Source organism: Capsicum annuum, chromosome 3 (genome assembly GCF_002878395.1).
Source record: "Capsicum annuum cultivar UCD-10X-F1 chromosome 3, UCD10Xv1.1, whole genome shotgun sequence".
Taxonomy (NCBI): domain Eukaryota; kingdom Viridiplantae; phylum Streptophyta; class Magnoliopsida; order Solanales; family Solanaceae; genus Capsicum; species Capsicum annuum.
In genome coordinates, this window is record NC_061113.1 from 229,480,172 (window position 1) to 229,497,570 (window position 17,399).

The 17,399-nt window shown below is 33.7% G+C and overlaps 1 long non-coding RNA gene across 1 annotated transcript; it reads left to right on the top strand.

Moving 5' to 3' along the window:
* The first annotated feature begins 5,222 nt into the window (after positions 1 to 5,222).
* Positions 5,223 to 13,497, top strand: LOC124897087. The gene is made up of 2 exons (XR_007053676.1): positions 5,223 to 5,739; positions 11,563 to 13,497. It is a non-coding gene; the product is annotated as an uncharacterized LOC124897087 (long non-coding RNA).
* Positions 13,498 to 17,399: the final 3,902 nt, after the last annotated feature.

Genomic DNA, 17,399 nt, shown 5'->3' on the forward strand with positions numbered 1-17,399 from the left:
GGTGATCATTTATTCAAAGAATTAAAAGGTTCATTACAAACAAAGAACTAGACGTGTAATTTCATTTGATTGAATATCTTTTAAAAGAGCATAAAAGATAAAGGGGAGAGGGGAGTCAAATGTGAGGACATTGCTTCCCATCCTTTGTTTTTATTGCCTATCAACGACCATTCTCTTACGCCTTGAGAATACAACCATTTCATTTACCACCATATTTCCTTCTCTGTAGACATGAATGATTTGTGGTTCATTCAGCTCCTTGATAAGCTACCTGTAATTAGATAAAATATGTGAGAAAGATGACTATTGTCTTATAGCATATTAATAAGCACCTAAGAGTCTGTTTTTTGTTAATAAATGAATCCTGAAATTCAGCTGCCGGTATGATTTTGTATGACTCCTCCTAATCCACCATTATTGTTATTTAGTTTATACTAGCCTAATGGCGGTGCCCCCTATTTGATAGTTAAGGAGGTTCTTCTAAGGTTACAATGATTTTTGCAAGGACCCAAGAAGTAGTATCCTAAATCATGAGATTCAAGCATTTTTAGGGATATTATAGAGGCTTGATTGTTGAAAGTTATGGAGTTTTGATTTTTCCAAATGGTCCAAAGGATGAGAGGAATGAGGATTGATAAGGGTACAAAGCTACTGTTGGTTAGCTTGATCAAAGTGTTTGAGGCACAATAGTTCTTTATATCCCTAGTGAAGAGGGTGGAGGTAGATTTGAAGTTGAAGTGATCCCAAATTTTTATTGCATTTGGGCATGAGATAAAAGTGTGTTTGATCTTTTAAGGGATGTTGGTACAAGAGGAACAAGAGTTAGAGTGGATAATGCATCTTGCGTAAAGGTTAACGGTAGCAGGGAGTTTATTTAAGGTTAGGATACATAGCAAATGTTTTATTTTATTAGATAAATTTATATTTTATTAGATAAATTTACTTTCCAGATCCATTTATGGTCAAAGTAAGTTATTTTGTAGAGCGAATTTTGCGACGAATGCATGAAAAGAATATAAGTATCTTTCGAGGAAAAGTTTCCTTTTGGAGATGTATTCTAGAAGAAGGAATCAAATCTTGGATTGGATTGTTTTATGTAGGTAGTATTAATAATATCTTTTATTTTTGGGGAAATTCTAGCAGTCATATTGGAGAAATTCCAAGCCCCATTAAAAAGGATGTGACTTACTCTTTGATGCAGGTCATCTAATAAGAGAGAAGCTTGAAGGAGATCTAGTAAATTGTTATTTGTGTAGAGCCATCTATCTTGCCAAAGGTTAATATTATTTCAATTTCCTACATTCCAGCATACACCCTTGCGAAATATGTGGTTGTTCTTACTAATGCTTTTCCAAATGTAAGAGTCTGTGGGTTTATGGGAGATGATATTGTTGGCTATTCTATTCTTATATTTTTTTTTTGAAGAATTTTTACCCCCGGTTGAAGCTCGAAATTAAAGTTGAGTTTTTCCCACCCCAGCTTTATGAATCCCTAACCCTCCTTTGTTTTTAGGCATTGTGACCACTTCCCAGTTAATTAGATGATTTTTTCTTTTTTCGTCGGTAGATCTCCATAGAAAGTTCCGCTGAATTCCATCCATGCTTTCAGTAATATTTTGAAAGCGTATTTATTTGCATAGCATAAGTTGGAACGAAGTTGGTTAAGGTGGTTCTTTCTGCAATGGAGAGGAATTTTGCTTTCCATCCACTTAGTTTACTATTTATTTTATCAATAATTAATTGGTAATCTTTCCTTGTGGGATGGAGGTTAGTCATTGGAAGTCCGAGCTATTTCCCAAATTCTTTAGTTTCCTGAATTTTCAGGAGAGACAAAACAGATAAGACATCCGATGGGGTAATGTTCTTCGAGAAATAGACTCTTGATTTTTGAAAATTTATTTTTTGTCTAGACATCTCGCCAAAATTCTTGAAAACAAACAATATAGAGTTCGCATTATCGATGTTTGCTTTTGCAAATATGATTAGATTATCTACAAAGAGTAAATGCAATAAAGCTGGGACTGCAGGAGTAATATTTATGGCGTCCCAATTGTCATGCGAGGTTGCTTGATGAATAATTTTAGACAAAAACTACATACATATGATGAAAAGACAAGGTGATAGAAGGTCCCCTTGTCTTATGCCTCGCAACGTTTGGAAGAATTTAGTTGATTTTTCATTTATTAGAATGAATATAGAGGAAGCCGTAACACAGTTTATAATTAAAGAAATTAAATCTTTTCAAAAATTTAGGCTAGAAAGCCAGTAGTGGATAAAGGACCATTCTATTCTGTCGAAAGTCTTTTCTAAGTCTATTTTAAACATCATTTTGCTGATTTTCCATTTTTTTGTTGAAAGAGTGGATAGCTTCTTGAATAATAATTGTGTTATCGGAAGCTCATCTGTTCGGAATAAAGCTACATTGTGTTGGATTAATAATTTTATCTAGAAAAGGTCTGATTCTGTTTACCAGAATCTTGGTGATTGTTTTGTAGATAGTGTTGCAAAGACTTACAGGTCTGTAATGAGCGACTTGTTTCGGTATATTGATTTTTGGGACAAGGAAGATGAGTTTGGTTGATCTCCGGGCCTATACTTTTCAAGGAGAACGCATCCGTACAAGTTTTAATAATAGAGAAATTAGTGTCATCCCAGAATTTTTGAAAGAATATGGGATGCAACCCATCCGGTCCTGGAGTTTTCAATGGTTTGAAAGAGTTAATGGCTCTTCTAATCTCATCGATTGTTAGTTGGTTATTGAGAATTTGATGATCATCATCTGAGAGACTATTGTCCTCATGTTGTGCACTAAAAATGGGGCAGCTCGTTATCTCGGTGGTATAAATACTTTTAAAGTGGTTTTTAATAGGTTTTTAATGTCTTTTGGTTGGAAGGATCAGTTTTTGACGGAATCAATTAAACCCAAAATTCTATTTCTACGTCTTTTTTTTATTGTAGAAATATGGAAGAACCTAGTATTAGCGTCGCCGTCTAGCGTCCATTGAATTTGTGATTTCAATTTCAAGAAATCCTCTTCTTGTTTTAGGATGCTATTAGAATCTTGAAGAAGAGTTGTTTCAAGATCATAGTGGAAATTCATTTTTTTAGCCGGATCCATTTTCTGAAGGTCATTTATTCTGACTAAAATTATTCTCTTTTTTTTAAGATGTTACCAAAGTTGTCCTTATTCCAATTAGTGGTAGCATACGAAAAACTAATGGTGGCATTATGGTAATTGTAGTTAGTGTGCCAGCAATTTTTAACTATGTTTTTGAACTCTGGGTGGTGCAACCACATAGTTTAAAAACGAAATTTTAAAATATTGATCTTGTCACTTTTAATAAGATTTAGTAAAAGAGGACAGTGATCTGAATGGACTCTAGGAAGGTGTGTAATCATAGAGTCTGAAAATAAGTTAAGCCATAACGGATTACAAAAAGATCAATCTAGTCTTTTCATTACTATATTAGATTGATTTTTATGCATATTTGTGCAAGTAAATTTCGGACCAACAAAACCTAGGTCTATCATATTTAGGTTATTAATGCAGTCCATGAAGTTAGTGATTCTTCTGTTGTCAACCCCATTCCCACCAAATTTTTCAAAAGTGTCAGTTATTTCATTAAAGTCTCCACCCATTAGTCAAGGGCCAAAAAATTTTGTGAATATATCATTCAAATTTTTCCATAGAACTTTTTTGTAGTGATTACTATTTCTAGCATATATAATAGAGAGAGTCCATGGAGAAGTATTTGGACTAACCTGTAGGCTTGCATGTATTTCTTGTTTCGTAAGAACTTATGTCATAATTAATTCATTGTTATTCCAATAAATTGCTATACCACCTGAGTGCCCAAAAGTCGGCACATGTATGACATCCGTAAATGGTAAAAGTCACATAAGTGGCTCTTCATCCGATAATTTAGTTTCCATGAGAGCTGTAATCTCCAGTACATTCCTTCTAAAGGTCGAGCTATTTACGCCCCTACAGTTCCAGGTGATAATCTTCGTGGATGATTGTGTCCAGAGTGATGAGGCCCATCTTAGTGCCAGTAATATCTCTAGGTTTATCGCAATTTGGTTCTGAAATAAGAAGTCTTTGCTCTCCCTCTCCGTTGTTGCCAACAGGATGGCATACTAATGCATATGATTCACCGGATATGATTTGATGTTGACTGAAATCTTTGGAACTGGCGGCTGGATTGTCACCAAAACATGTTCTTCTACAATTTGTCTGAAAGTAAATGTTAGCAAATCCTCGAGTGTGATCAAAGTCATTACCTAAGTGATGCCGTTTGGTATTGTTTCGTCGTGTTCCAGTTGTGGCTATGGCATATTATTGTCCTGCATCTGTGGCACTTCTTGGTCGTGAGTCATTACGTCCCACATTGGCGACATGGTTTGCATATGGGGAGTGGACCAATTTGAATAATTCATCTGTTGGTATGGGTCCCAACTCATGTTCGTGTTGTTTTTTGGCATTAAGTTCATTTGCATATGTAGCATCGTCGCTCCTAGGTCTATTAGATATTGTTTTTGCATGTAGTGGGCATTCACCAAATTATGGTAATTTTAAATTAGCTTCGATAGCGTGACAATGGGTGGAAAGAGGTCCATCGATATAGCATTGTTTAGTGTTGTTCCGCTCACTGATGGCGGCCTCCAATTTGTTGTCCAATTATTTTGATATAGCGGGATGTTCTTCTCTAAAGTTGGTAATGTTTGCGTCTCCCAGTTCTGCGTTTGGTTCATGCTCGGCAGTTCTTGGAAATTCTCTAGGGTCCAATTTTAGTGGTTGTGTTGTATTGCGGGGTTTTGGGATAATGAAGGATGATTGTTGAAGGAGTTTCGGTGATGCTGGTTGAGAAGGTGTCGCGGCATTTTTGGTTGTGGAGGATGAGTTTTGTTGTTGGGTGGATATTGGTGGTGCAACATTAGTTTTATAGAAGGTGTATCAATTGTTATAGAAGAAATATTTGAAGAAAGGATTGTAGGTTTGATAGTAGAGTTATTGTTCATGCTAGGATTATTATGAGTGGAAGTACTTGCTATATTAATAGCTGGAGAGTTTTAAAATTGCTCATTCAAGGAGGAAATGAGTTGACGTAAATTTTCCTTGGGGGTAAAAGGTTGTAAAGGAACGTGAGTTGTTGTGGTACTTGTAGTATAATTGCTTGTTGTTAATGAGGGAGTGAAAGTAGAAGTCTAAGCATGTGATAGATGTGTATCGGATTGTATTAAAGTATTAGCTGCAAAAGGTTAATTGTCCCTAGGATTATAGGTTGTACTATTTGTAGAAGTACTAGGATAGTTGGTTTCACTATTTGAACTAGAAATAGGCAATAGAGTAGGGGGATTTGAAGTAATTGAAGCCTTCTCTAAGGTACTGTTAGTATTAAAATCTTTTATTAAAGGATTGATGGATTGAGTGGTTGGTGTAGGTTGTGGAGACGAGCACATGGTAAAATGGGTATTTTGTTTTACTTTTAACGTGGAAGCATTGAACTTCACATCCTGGAAATTTCTTTTGGTCGACGTGGCCATTGTGATAACCGTATCCCTTTGTTGGGGTGTGTTAGTACACGTAGGAGGTGTGGGATTCTTACTTTTTTTCTCTCTGATTTTTAGAGATAGAAAGATTATGAAATCTATTACAATAACAATATATTCAGTATATTCTCACATAATGAGGTTTGGAAAGGATAAAACGTATGCAGTTCATACCACTACCGCGATGGAGGTAGAGAGACTGAAATCTATTAAAATTTCTATTATTCTTGCTTTTTATCATTACGAATCTGTGTGCTTTCCTCTGCTCTCCTCTGTTTTATATTACTTATGGGTGTCATATTTATGTTATGTAATCTGCTTCTGTGCTTTACTATGTGTTTGTGTGGTATCTCGTGCCTTGAGCCAGGGGTCTATCGGAAACAACCTTTCTACTTCTTCAGAGGTAGAGGTATGGACTGCGTACATCTTACCCCCCTCATACCCCACTAGGTGGGAATACACTGGGTTTGTTGTTGTTGTTGTTGTTGTTGCTTTTTTTTTTTATATGAAACTATGGTCCAAGTAAATTCATCGTCATTTTTTTTCCCCTTATTTTTCTATTTTTTCATTTTTTTTCTTCTTTTTCTGTTTTTTTTATTCTGAATCTATTTTTTTACTCATTTTTAAATTTTTTTCTTCAATTTTTACTTCTTTTTTTCTTGAGAATGATCAGCGTTAGGGTTTTCGGAATTCTCAGAGTTTTTTTCTTTATTTTTGTAACAGTAATGAATGTTATGACCTAAACATACACATAATTGACATAGAGGAGTGGTACTCTCAAAGAGAATTTTTTGAAGGTGAGACCCAATAAGAACATTTGGAGGAAAAAGTTTGTTAAGTGGTGTCAAGATACACAATCTAGTGCATCTTCCTCTTGAAGCAGTCCATGTGCAACTGTCAATTTTCAGAACCGTGCCTATAGTATTGCCAATTTTTTGAAAAATCTGAAGGTCATAATATTCAGTGGGAAGTTTGGGTAGGCATATCCAAATAGTTGTGTAGTTGGAAGTTTCCTTTAAGTGATTGAACTTTTGTTCCCACTTACGAGTGGAGAGATATTGTGAGCCAATGAACCAAGGTCCATGAAGGAGGACTTTTTCATAATTTTGTTTGTGAATAAACTTGATAAGGTAGAAATCTTCTCCTAGGTTTATGTGGTTTAAATCTTTGTTGAGGTTCCATAACTCTTTCAGCCTAGATCTAAGGTAGTTATAGCCTAGACTTTTGCCCAGAAGTTTCACTATAACAACTTGTTCCCATGGAGTATATAATCTTTTTTTATCAGAAGCCAAAATGGGTATAAAAAAAGGATGATTTAACTTATTTTCTTGCTCGTCGTCTAAGTTGAAGAGATGAAAAGTCTTTTTGGATAGAGTCTATAGGGTTGATGGGATTATCTATTAATATTTTATCTTTAAAGCTCATCGTACTAGAAGTAGAAAATAAATGAGAAGAGAATGTAGGTACCTATTTAAGCTTATTTATGCTTCTTGTCAGAAGATCTTCCTCTTATGGTTGCATCACTTTATCTGTCATATCCATTAGAGTTGATGTTGGTTGGTAGTTGCAGTAAATGTTGAAGATTTTCCTTGCTTTTTTAGAGAGAAGGCAAAGGCTTTCTCTCTCTTAAATTTTCCTTACATACTTGGACTTTAAATAAAAATAGAATTTGTCAACTATCAAAATTTGGGACTCAAGGAATCTTCAATTTACCCCATTTTTATAAGGCAAATCTAACTTCATTTTTGTGTAAGTCTATGAGATCAGTATCACTACTGCTCAATATACTCATACGCCTGCATTTTTACTACACCTTGCACACCTGTTAACATGTTAATACAAATTCCCTCTTTTGACATCATTAAAAATTAGATAGAGATAATGTTAGAGATAAAGTAGATAGTAAAGAACTCAATATCATTGAGGCAATAGAGACACAATTAAGAAAGTCACATAAGATTCACAAGTAGCAGTAGCAGGCATAAGGCGAAAATTATAACAAGATAAGCACAACATTAAGACAATTATTGATACAAAACAAAACATCCAAAAATTAGTTACAAAGTATCAAAAATAAATTGACGTATCATCAGAACAAAAAAATCAAAGATATCAAGGTTTAAGAGGAAGATAAATGATTGGACTGAGCTCCAAAAAGAGAGCAATGAGCTGCTGGATTTGCTCAAAATGAATGCTCTGCATTTTAATCATTTCTGATTTAAGGGAATCTACCTGTGCTTGTGACATTTTCACACACTCCCTTAAACCAAATTTTCTTCCTTTAACTGAGCAATATCCTTCAATGTTGCTTTCAAGTCCATAGGTTAAGTGATAGGGATGGTGCACTTCTTTCCTATAGTATTTTCACTAAAGTAATCACACTCATTTAGGGTAAAGAGTGTAACATATCAAACCTTGTTGCAACAATACCTTTTTCTAGGGGTACATTAAATTTTACAAACACAACAAAGAGAAGAAAATCATATGCAAGACTATAAGGCTCAGTCTTAGAAGAGGTCACACTCCTCGTATGTTTGATCATCAATGCAATAAGGTATACCTTCTCACTCATGTCTAGGACATTCATTATCCTTAGATCTCTGAAGCAAGACTTTGATTTTCTCCCTTTCCTGGGCAGTATCTCCTTGTGCACAATAGCAAACAACCTATGGCTAGGAGTTATCTCTGCACTATTTACTTTTTCAGGATTATTCTTTTTCTTTTCTTTAGTGAACTTATTGATAAGAAAACACTCAACATCCTTCTTCCACACATATTCTTTTAACTATTCAGAGGGAACACCTAATACTTTTTCTAGTCTTATAGGATCAAGAATAATTTCAACTCCCCTTATACTAAAACTGATCATCCACCTATCCAAGAACTTCAAATTAACATAGAATTCTACTACCTCAAATTTATGCAACACATGTTATTCTATCAAAAACAAGTGATTCCACCCCTGAAACCTAAGTTTTTTAAGTAGTTAAACAATGGAAAGATTATCAATTACCTCTTTAGCAAAAGTTCTACCCCTGAGCATCAGTTGAGTAGAGTAGTAGCCAATGAAACTCAATCTCAAGAACTTTTCATAGTTCTTGTTGACCTTTCCCTTCTTCTCAGTAATTTCCTCTTCTTCATCCTATTCCTCCATATATGCATCTTCATCCTCATTAATCTCTATAGGTTCATTATTATCATCTATTTTATTCTTTCCTCTAGCCACCTTATCTTTCTTTGCCTCTATAGCCTTTCTCACTTCAGCAACCTTTTTTCCTAGGATTAGTGATTTTTGAAAGAAAGGCAGGAGAGATTTGAGGAACTACTTTTGATTTGGGGTGCATTTAGACTTTACGCTTTTGTGCATCCCTTTTTTGTAATCAGGAATAAGATTAATGCTTGAGAAATTTATTTGGAGTTTATCAGAATATCCCCATCACTAACAATTTTTTCATCCTTAAAAAATAATTTAGGGTTATGAGCAGGGACTGGAGTAGTGACTGCTCCTTCAGATGTCCATGAATAGTTGATAGAATTTGACTTTTGAACAGGTGGATATAAGGGTCTTGGTGAGGAATTTAGAGATGGAATGAGTGAAGATAATTTAGGAGAAGAGAATGGAAGAGACGGTGAGAAAGATCTAGATTTACGTTCCCCCTAAGAAGGTACACTAGAGGAGAGACCCTCATAATTGAAATAATACACAAGAGAGTGAAATTTTTACGCATTAGGTTTTGAGGATGAAGGACTTAGGGAAGCCATTGGCGGAGAAGAGAGTTTTCTTTTTTGTTAGGAAAGTGAGTTTGAGAGATATTTGAAGTTTGCAGTGGAGCTTCGGTGAATGTGGAGAGTTTTTACAGAAAAGAAGAAATAATTGAAGGATTGTATAATGATTGAAGTGATGATTGTCAGTTTTAAAAGGAGAGAGCAATGATTGCAAAAAGAGGTATTTATTTATTTTTCTCGCTTAAGATTTTGTCTTATGTAGGTGTTCGAGGTTTGATAATTAGGATCAGATCTTAAGACAGAAACATAATACTTTTAATATTTGAAATAACTTGAATTCTTTGCAAAGGATCTGCATATATGACTTGAGAACTAGGTCCTTATGTGTCTTCTTGAGCTTTTACTTTGAAATTAAGATTCACTTTGATGGTGAGAACTCAAGTGGTAGATATGAGCCTACCAAGGAACAAAGACTAAGTTAATTACCATATCTAATAATTTGCAAACGTGATCTCTTACCTTAGTTTCATAGTCAAGCACTTGGGGGAAGACTGTAGTCCTTCTTCTATAAGATTTTATTATCCAAGGGCCAATCTATTCTTCTCCAAATGTTCTCTCTCCAATGCTTTGATGAATATATCAGAAATTTGTTCATCACTTCCACAAAACACTATTTCTATCAACCCTTTTTCTACATAATCTCTAAGAAAGTGATATCTTACATTAATGTATTTTATTTTGCTATGTTGCACTGGATTTTTAGCCATATTAACTGCACTTGTGTTATCACACATGATAGAAATACATTCGATGTTGATTTCATAGTCACTAAGTTGTTGTCTTATCTGATCTAGAGAAGTTAAGAAAAAAAGGATATAGCAACTTTATATTCAGCTTCAACAATTGAAAGAGCCACAGAGTTTTATTTCTTTGTTGCCCAGGAGAAAAGACACAGTTTCAAGAAGTGATCCAAGCCAGAAGTACTTTTTTTGTCCACCAAATATCCCGCATAATCAGCATTAGCATAACAAACAATATCAAAGAAATCTCCATCAGAATACCATATAAACATTCCTTGAGTGTCTTTGAGGTACCTAAAAATTCTCTTGACAGTCCTTAAGTAAGATTCTTTGGGAGATGATTGAAATCTAGTTCATATACCTATACTATACACAATGTTAGTTCTACTAGCTGTAAGATATAGTAAGGAGAAAATCATTCCTTAATACTTTATTTTAGCAACAGACACACCAACCTCATCTCTATCAAGTGTTGTGGTAGTAACACTAGGAGTACTGCTTGTCTTTGCTCCATTCATCTCAAATTTCTTTGATAATTCCTTGTTATACTTTTGTCTATGTATGTATGTTCCAGCCTTGGTTTGATTGATGTGTAATCTCAATAAAAAAAGGTCAATTCCCTCATCATGCTCATTTGTTTTTGCTACTGCTTTCATACCACAAAGAAGTCCAATAGTTGTGCTTACTTCTTCCTTCAACCCTTTCAAACTCACTGCTCATTAATGAGGAGCATTTCTTGCATAAAACACCATATATAGCTCCAAATATTATATCATCTACATCGATTTGCACAAAAAAAGATTGAATTCTTCCTTTTTGTGAACAATCTGTTGTCTATTGTCTCTCTAGTATATCCATGTTTTAGAAAAAAAGAGGACAGTTTGTCATACGATGATTTTGGGGCCTGCTTAAGATGATATAAAGCTTTGTCAAGATTATACACATGATCTGGATATTCAAAGATCTCAAAACTTTGTAGTTGTTTCACATAAACTTCTATATTCAGATAAGCATTCAAGAGGACACTTTTCACATCCATTTGAAAAAGTTTTAATTCCTTATGGGAAGCAAATACCATCAACATTCTAATGGCTTCCATTCAAGCAGTAGGGGAAAATATTTCATCATAGTCCACCTTCATCTTAATTGAATTATTGCACCACCAGTTTGGCCTTGTTCCTAGTGACTACACCTTGATCATCTTACTTATTTCTAAATACCCACCTAATTCATATGACAGTCATATATGGAGACTTAGAAACTAAGTGGCATATCTTACTTCTGTAAAATTGATGTAACTCTTTTTGTGTAACAACAATGTAATATGTATCTTACAAAGCTTCTTTGATGTTCTTTGGTTTAATCAGTGACAGGTAGGCTAAGTAAGTACACATACTTCTCAACTTATTTTTAGTCTGCATGTCTGAATTTAGGGGGATATAATATTTTCAATGGGATGTGACTCTTATATTCCTAATTTCTTTTAGTATTAGGCGGAGAAGTACTAGGTGCATCAAGATGAAAGCATGAATAATCTAAATGAGCAGTTCCCCCGAGGAAGACACCTCCTCCTGAGTTATAGCATATTTCTTAACAGCTGGAGTGGTGTCCTTGTGTTCTTCTTTATCTTTAGAAACATGGGTCAGTTTAAACCTACAATTGCCCTCATCTATGCAGCTTTCCCTGTCCTCATGATTCGCTTCATCAAATATGACATAAATAAATTTCTTCTACCAACTAGTTCTCTTATTGTAGATTTTATGAGCCTTACACTGTGAAGAATATCTCAGAAGATACCTTTATCAATTTTTGCATCAAATTTTCCTAATATGTCCTTTCCATTATTGTAAATAAAATATTTACACCCAAAAGGTCTTAGATAGGTTAGATTTGGCTTTCTACCCTTGAGTAGTTCATAAGGGGTTTTGTCTAGCAGTGATCTAATCATACACCTGTTAAGAAGATAATATGCAATGTTTACTGCTTCAGCTTAAACATTTTAAGGAAGACCACTTGTTATGAGCATTGTTCTAGCCATATCCTCTAGAGAATTATTCTTTCTTTCAACCATACCATTTTCACGAGGAGTTCTAAGTGCAGAGAAGTTGTCATCAATACTATTTTCAACACAAAAGGTCAAGAAGTTTGAATTTTTAAATTCAATACCATGATCAGACCTTATTCCTATAACTTTAGCATTCAACTTCTTTTGAACAATTTTAACTAATATTTGGAATACCTCAAGTGTCTTATCCTTAAAACTCAAGAAGAGTGTCCATGTGAATCTTGAATAATCACCTACAATCACAAATACATGCCTCTTCGCTCCTCTACTGAGAATTCTCATTGGACCACACAAGTCCATATACAATAATTGAAGAGGTTTAGTGGTGCTTACCATTCTTTTAGGCTTGAACGAGGATCTAACATATTTTATCTTTGCACAAACATCACACACAAGAGATTTATTCAGTTTGTTTTATGATAATCCTAACACCAAATCAATTGCCACTAGTTTGTTGATTGTTGAGTAGCTAGCATGTCCTAACATTTTGTGTCATAATAATGAGCTAATTTTCATAACACTAAAGCATGTCAGTGTAAATTTTGTAGTATCCATAATATCTACTTTGTACATATTTTTATGCTTTCTCCCTTGAGTACAATAATCCCACTAACAGAGTTTGTCACAATACAGTCCGTAGGAATAAACTTCATATTGTTTCCCTTATCGCACATTTGAGATATGCTTAGAAGATTGTATTTTAGTTCAAATACATAGTGAAAATTATAAATAAAACGTGACATTGTTCTTCCAACCTTTCCTACACCAATAACTTCTCAAATTTTACTATTTTCAAAAAGCATTACTTCCACCTTAATAGTCTATAAGAGAGAGAAAGTATTCTTTATTTTCAGTCATATGTCTAGAGCAAGCATTGTCAAGGTACCAATGCTTGTTTTTTCCTTCCTTCTTATCCTACAAATATAATTTAGAGGTTAGTTTTGGGCACCCAGATTAACTTGTGCCTTTTTTTGTGAGAAAAAGGATGGATCAAATCTCTTTCAGCCCAATGAGGAAGTTCTCTCTTAATGGACAACATTTTCTTTAGTTTCTGAGTCTTGTATCTATTTATGAACTTGAAATTTCTTTTTCACCTTTATGTGAAGGATATTAATTTTTGAGGTGTCCTTCTTTCCCATAAATAAACTATATTTATAGACAAATTTGCTTTGTAATGCTCAGGTCTGAATCCTAGCCCATGTTTAGAGATGGAATAACTACTTTGAATATGAGGGGGAAGGGTATAGGACTTCATCCACTTGATTATGTTCTAGATCAAGTTTATCCTTGTTCAAATCTTTTAGCAATAATGTATTTTTCTCAGATAATTCATCAAGGCTAATATTTAGTTTCTTTATGTCCTCCTTATTTTGCTGATGAATGGTGGCTTAACTCTTACCTTTGTCAGAGAATTCCTTAAGAAAATTTCTCAAAGATGTATTGTCCTCTTCAGGGTTCTCATATTCCAATCTTAAAGAGGTATAACCACTCATTAGACTTTTTTTATTAGAACAAGCAGAGTGATATGCATCTATAAGCATAATAATAAAATATTCAAGTTTCATGTTAGAATATTTGTGAACATTTGCTTTACATCCGAAAACATACCTTGTTTCTTCTTGGTCACATTTATTTTCTGACTCAGAGCCAGCGATAAGTCCAAGGATTGGTTGAGTTAGGTCCCTATCTTCAGGATCATCTTCATAGTTACTCATAGTAAGAAGAGCTATAGTGTATCCCTCTTCTACTTCCATCATTGCCAATAAGGATTTATTGTTGGACTTATTTTCATCAGAGCCATCCCCCATAACAGCTAGTGCCCTTTGTACAAAAACATCAGCCTCTTGAGAAGTCATTTTTCTGTGAGAGGGGAGAGTAAATTCTCTTTTTTGATCTCTATGTTTTTTACCATAAACTTTCCTGTGCTCTGACACCCACAGTCGACCAAATTTGATAAAGTGATCAGGGCTTTCACACTTATGACATAGTTGAACTTCCTTTTCTTAAACTTTGATAGGTATTCATTAAAAGTTCTAGCCCTTTTTGAAGAATATTTAAAATCTTCTTATGACCAAGGCCAGGTTTTCCTCTTCATAGTCAATATTCTCAGTAGCTTTGAGGGAGAGAGTCCTTTTCTTTCCCTTTGTCCCTATATAGTTCTTTTCTTTCCCTTTGACCCTATATTTTTTTCTTGATTTTTCTTTGACTCATAAGTTATCAGTTTTCCAATGAGCTCATCTATCTCCAAAGTGTCAAGATTTATTGCTTCTATAATAACTTCTACCTTATTTTCCCAAGATTTTGGCAGTATACTCAGTTTTCCCAAGGAGTAGATCTCATTCAGGATTGTAGTAAACGTTGTATGCATGTCCCGAACAAGTTCTCCATCTTTCATTTTGAATAATTTGTACTATCCATTGAGATTGTCTATTTTGGCCTTTTCACAATAGAAGTTCCTTCATGAGCAGTTTGAAAGGTAGTCCATATTTCCTTATCACTTTGAATAACATCCTTAAATTTTGAGTATTTTATTTTTGGCCTTTCTGTGCTTGAAATATCGATTTTTGACTCAAATCATGTTCCGAATGTAAAAAAGGTAATCTGAGAGAGTTTTAAAATTTTAGGATGGGGTTCGGGGTAGTTTTAAGTAATGGGGGCAGTAAGCCTCCGTGATAGCCCTGCGATGCAGAAGGTAGTCACCGCAATGAGGTCCGTGATGCGGACCTGTGTATTTTTGCGATTGCTTTGTTTAATTAAAAAAGGGAGAAGGGTAGTAACACTCTTTCACTTATACACGACTTTTAAAACATACAAGGACCAATTCTCATCAGTTGTTCAATACGCAAAGGTCATTATTCACTCTTCATTATTCACTCTTAAACACCCTCTCTCAAAATCTCTTTTTCAACTCAAGGCTAGGATTCATTGAGGTGATCATCTAGGGTCCTAGGAGTATGGTATTGTTCAAATTTCTTGGTAATTAAGGCATGTATCTCTTTTCCTTGAACTTATATTTTCTTATTGGTATAAATTGATTATTATGGCATGGTTTTGATGTGGGTTTTGAAATGGTTGAGGGATTTAGACATGATTGATCATTAAATTGATTTTCCATGATTTATTATAAAAAAAATCATGCTTTATTAATGTTTATTAACATTGTGGGATTCATGGGAATGATAATTAAATGGAGGGGTCATGGTTAATCCCCAATTTGATGGTACTGCCTTGATATATGGTTTGAAAATAATGTGTTCTCAACCTGTTTGTGAAATTGTCAATGAATGAGATTTGGTCATCTAATTTGGTTTGGCTTATTCTCTTTGAAACTAATGCATGGTATAAATGGTTAAATGGTTAAGGATGGTTTTAAAAACCTTAACGGGTATGATAAAATTCCCTAAGTGAATGATTTATGAAAACCTCGTGGGGTACGATGGAATCCCCCAAGTGATTTTAATAATAGAGTCTGTGGGATATGAAGAAACCTCCTAAGTGTTGGCTAATGACATTTCTTGCAAGTTATAGTCTGTATGATGATACCACTTAATAATGTTTTATTAATTGACTCCTAAAATTGGTGGATGGGTTATGTGTAAAAATTTTTAAATTGGGCATTAATGGGGGTTGTGTTAGCTAGCCGTGAAGGTGTTGTCATACCCGATTTTTACCTAAGGTCAAAACGAGCATGACATTGTAGACTCTAAAAGAATAAATTTGTACAGAGTCGCCACCTAATTTTTAAGAAAAAATAGGAAACCTATTTATTTATTTAACAAGTATGACTTTATTTAATCTACGAAATCAGTTTGAATTCTAGGTAAGGATTCAAGTTATTCCGAAGGGAAGGTATTAGGCACCCTTCAGAATTCACAAATGTGGTTCCCGACCAGACTTAAGTTTTTTACAAGACAAAAAAAAATCAATGTTTATAACTACAAATCTAAAATATGCATTAAAATAATATAAATAATTTGCATATAAAGAATGTATAAATTACATAAATTATTGTATATAAAAAATGTGTGAAGATGATCGAAAGCATATAAGAATGTGTATGGAAAGAAAAGAAAAATTGAATAAAGAAAAATTTATTTTAAAGAAAAAGATCACGCAATGTTTTTAAATGTATAAGTATGAATTAATTGATTAAATATCTAAATTAATTTAATTTTTCTAAAAATATTAATGACCTAAATTTGTCTAACCGTGTGATAAGGATTGTATAAATAAAGAACATCCCCGCCCAACGCCCCAAAAATAAAGATTTCACTATAATTAAGAATTGTACAATGATAAGAATAAAAGAAAATACAAAAACAAAAATTTCAAGCTCTTCTTTGAATATCACTCCCGATGAGTATTCCCGAGAACCTGTATAAACACTTATAAATAAAATGTTTGTAACAAATAAATAATCACAAAATAAATTGTAAAGACATGTGTAAATATATGTATTTAAAATATAATTTTTGTTAAAAAGTGTGGGCTTAGATTAAATTTTAGATATGTCATGGCTACGAAGCGGTTGCTTAATTTTATTGGTCGTCCTAAATCGTCTTGCCAAGATACAAACAATAAAATAATAAAATATTTTTGCGTTGTTATAAGAATTTCGGCATCGCCCGAATTTATTTATTTTATTACGTATTTATATACATAATATCCATCTTTTATTTGCAAAGGCCTCAAAAATCGACGGAATATTTCTTCATCGGTCTGTGTCGGCCCTTAATATAAAATAATAACTTATATAAAATAATAACTTTGATAAAATAACGTCCGTCTTTTGTAATGAGGTGGCCTCAAATATTCAGACGGAGAGATAATTTCATTGGCTATGTTTATTTGTTACCAATTAAACAAAAGTCAACTAACAAAATTAATAAAATAATATAAACAAGAGAAAAGACATGATTTCCCCGCTGAACTTGTCCGCTCAACTCACTTTAGCACTTAAACTAAACTTCTGTTTATTCACCCCCCTTAACATCTTTAAAGTGTATTATTTTTACCCCTCAAAACTGAATACTACTCTCACAACGGAGAGTGTGTTACACTCGTTTACACATCAACGCCACGTCAATACCACGTCGGAGCCACGTCATTTCCACGTAAGAAATTACTATTTCTAAAAAAAAATTAATTCCCCATACATTATTTTTATATATTTTTTTTAAAATAAAAAATATATATGTACTATTTTATATATATATATATATATATATATATATATATATTAAATAAAAAAGCACCCCC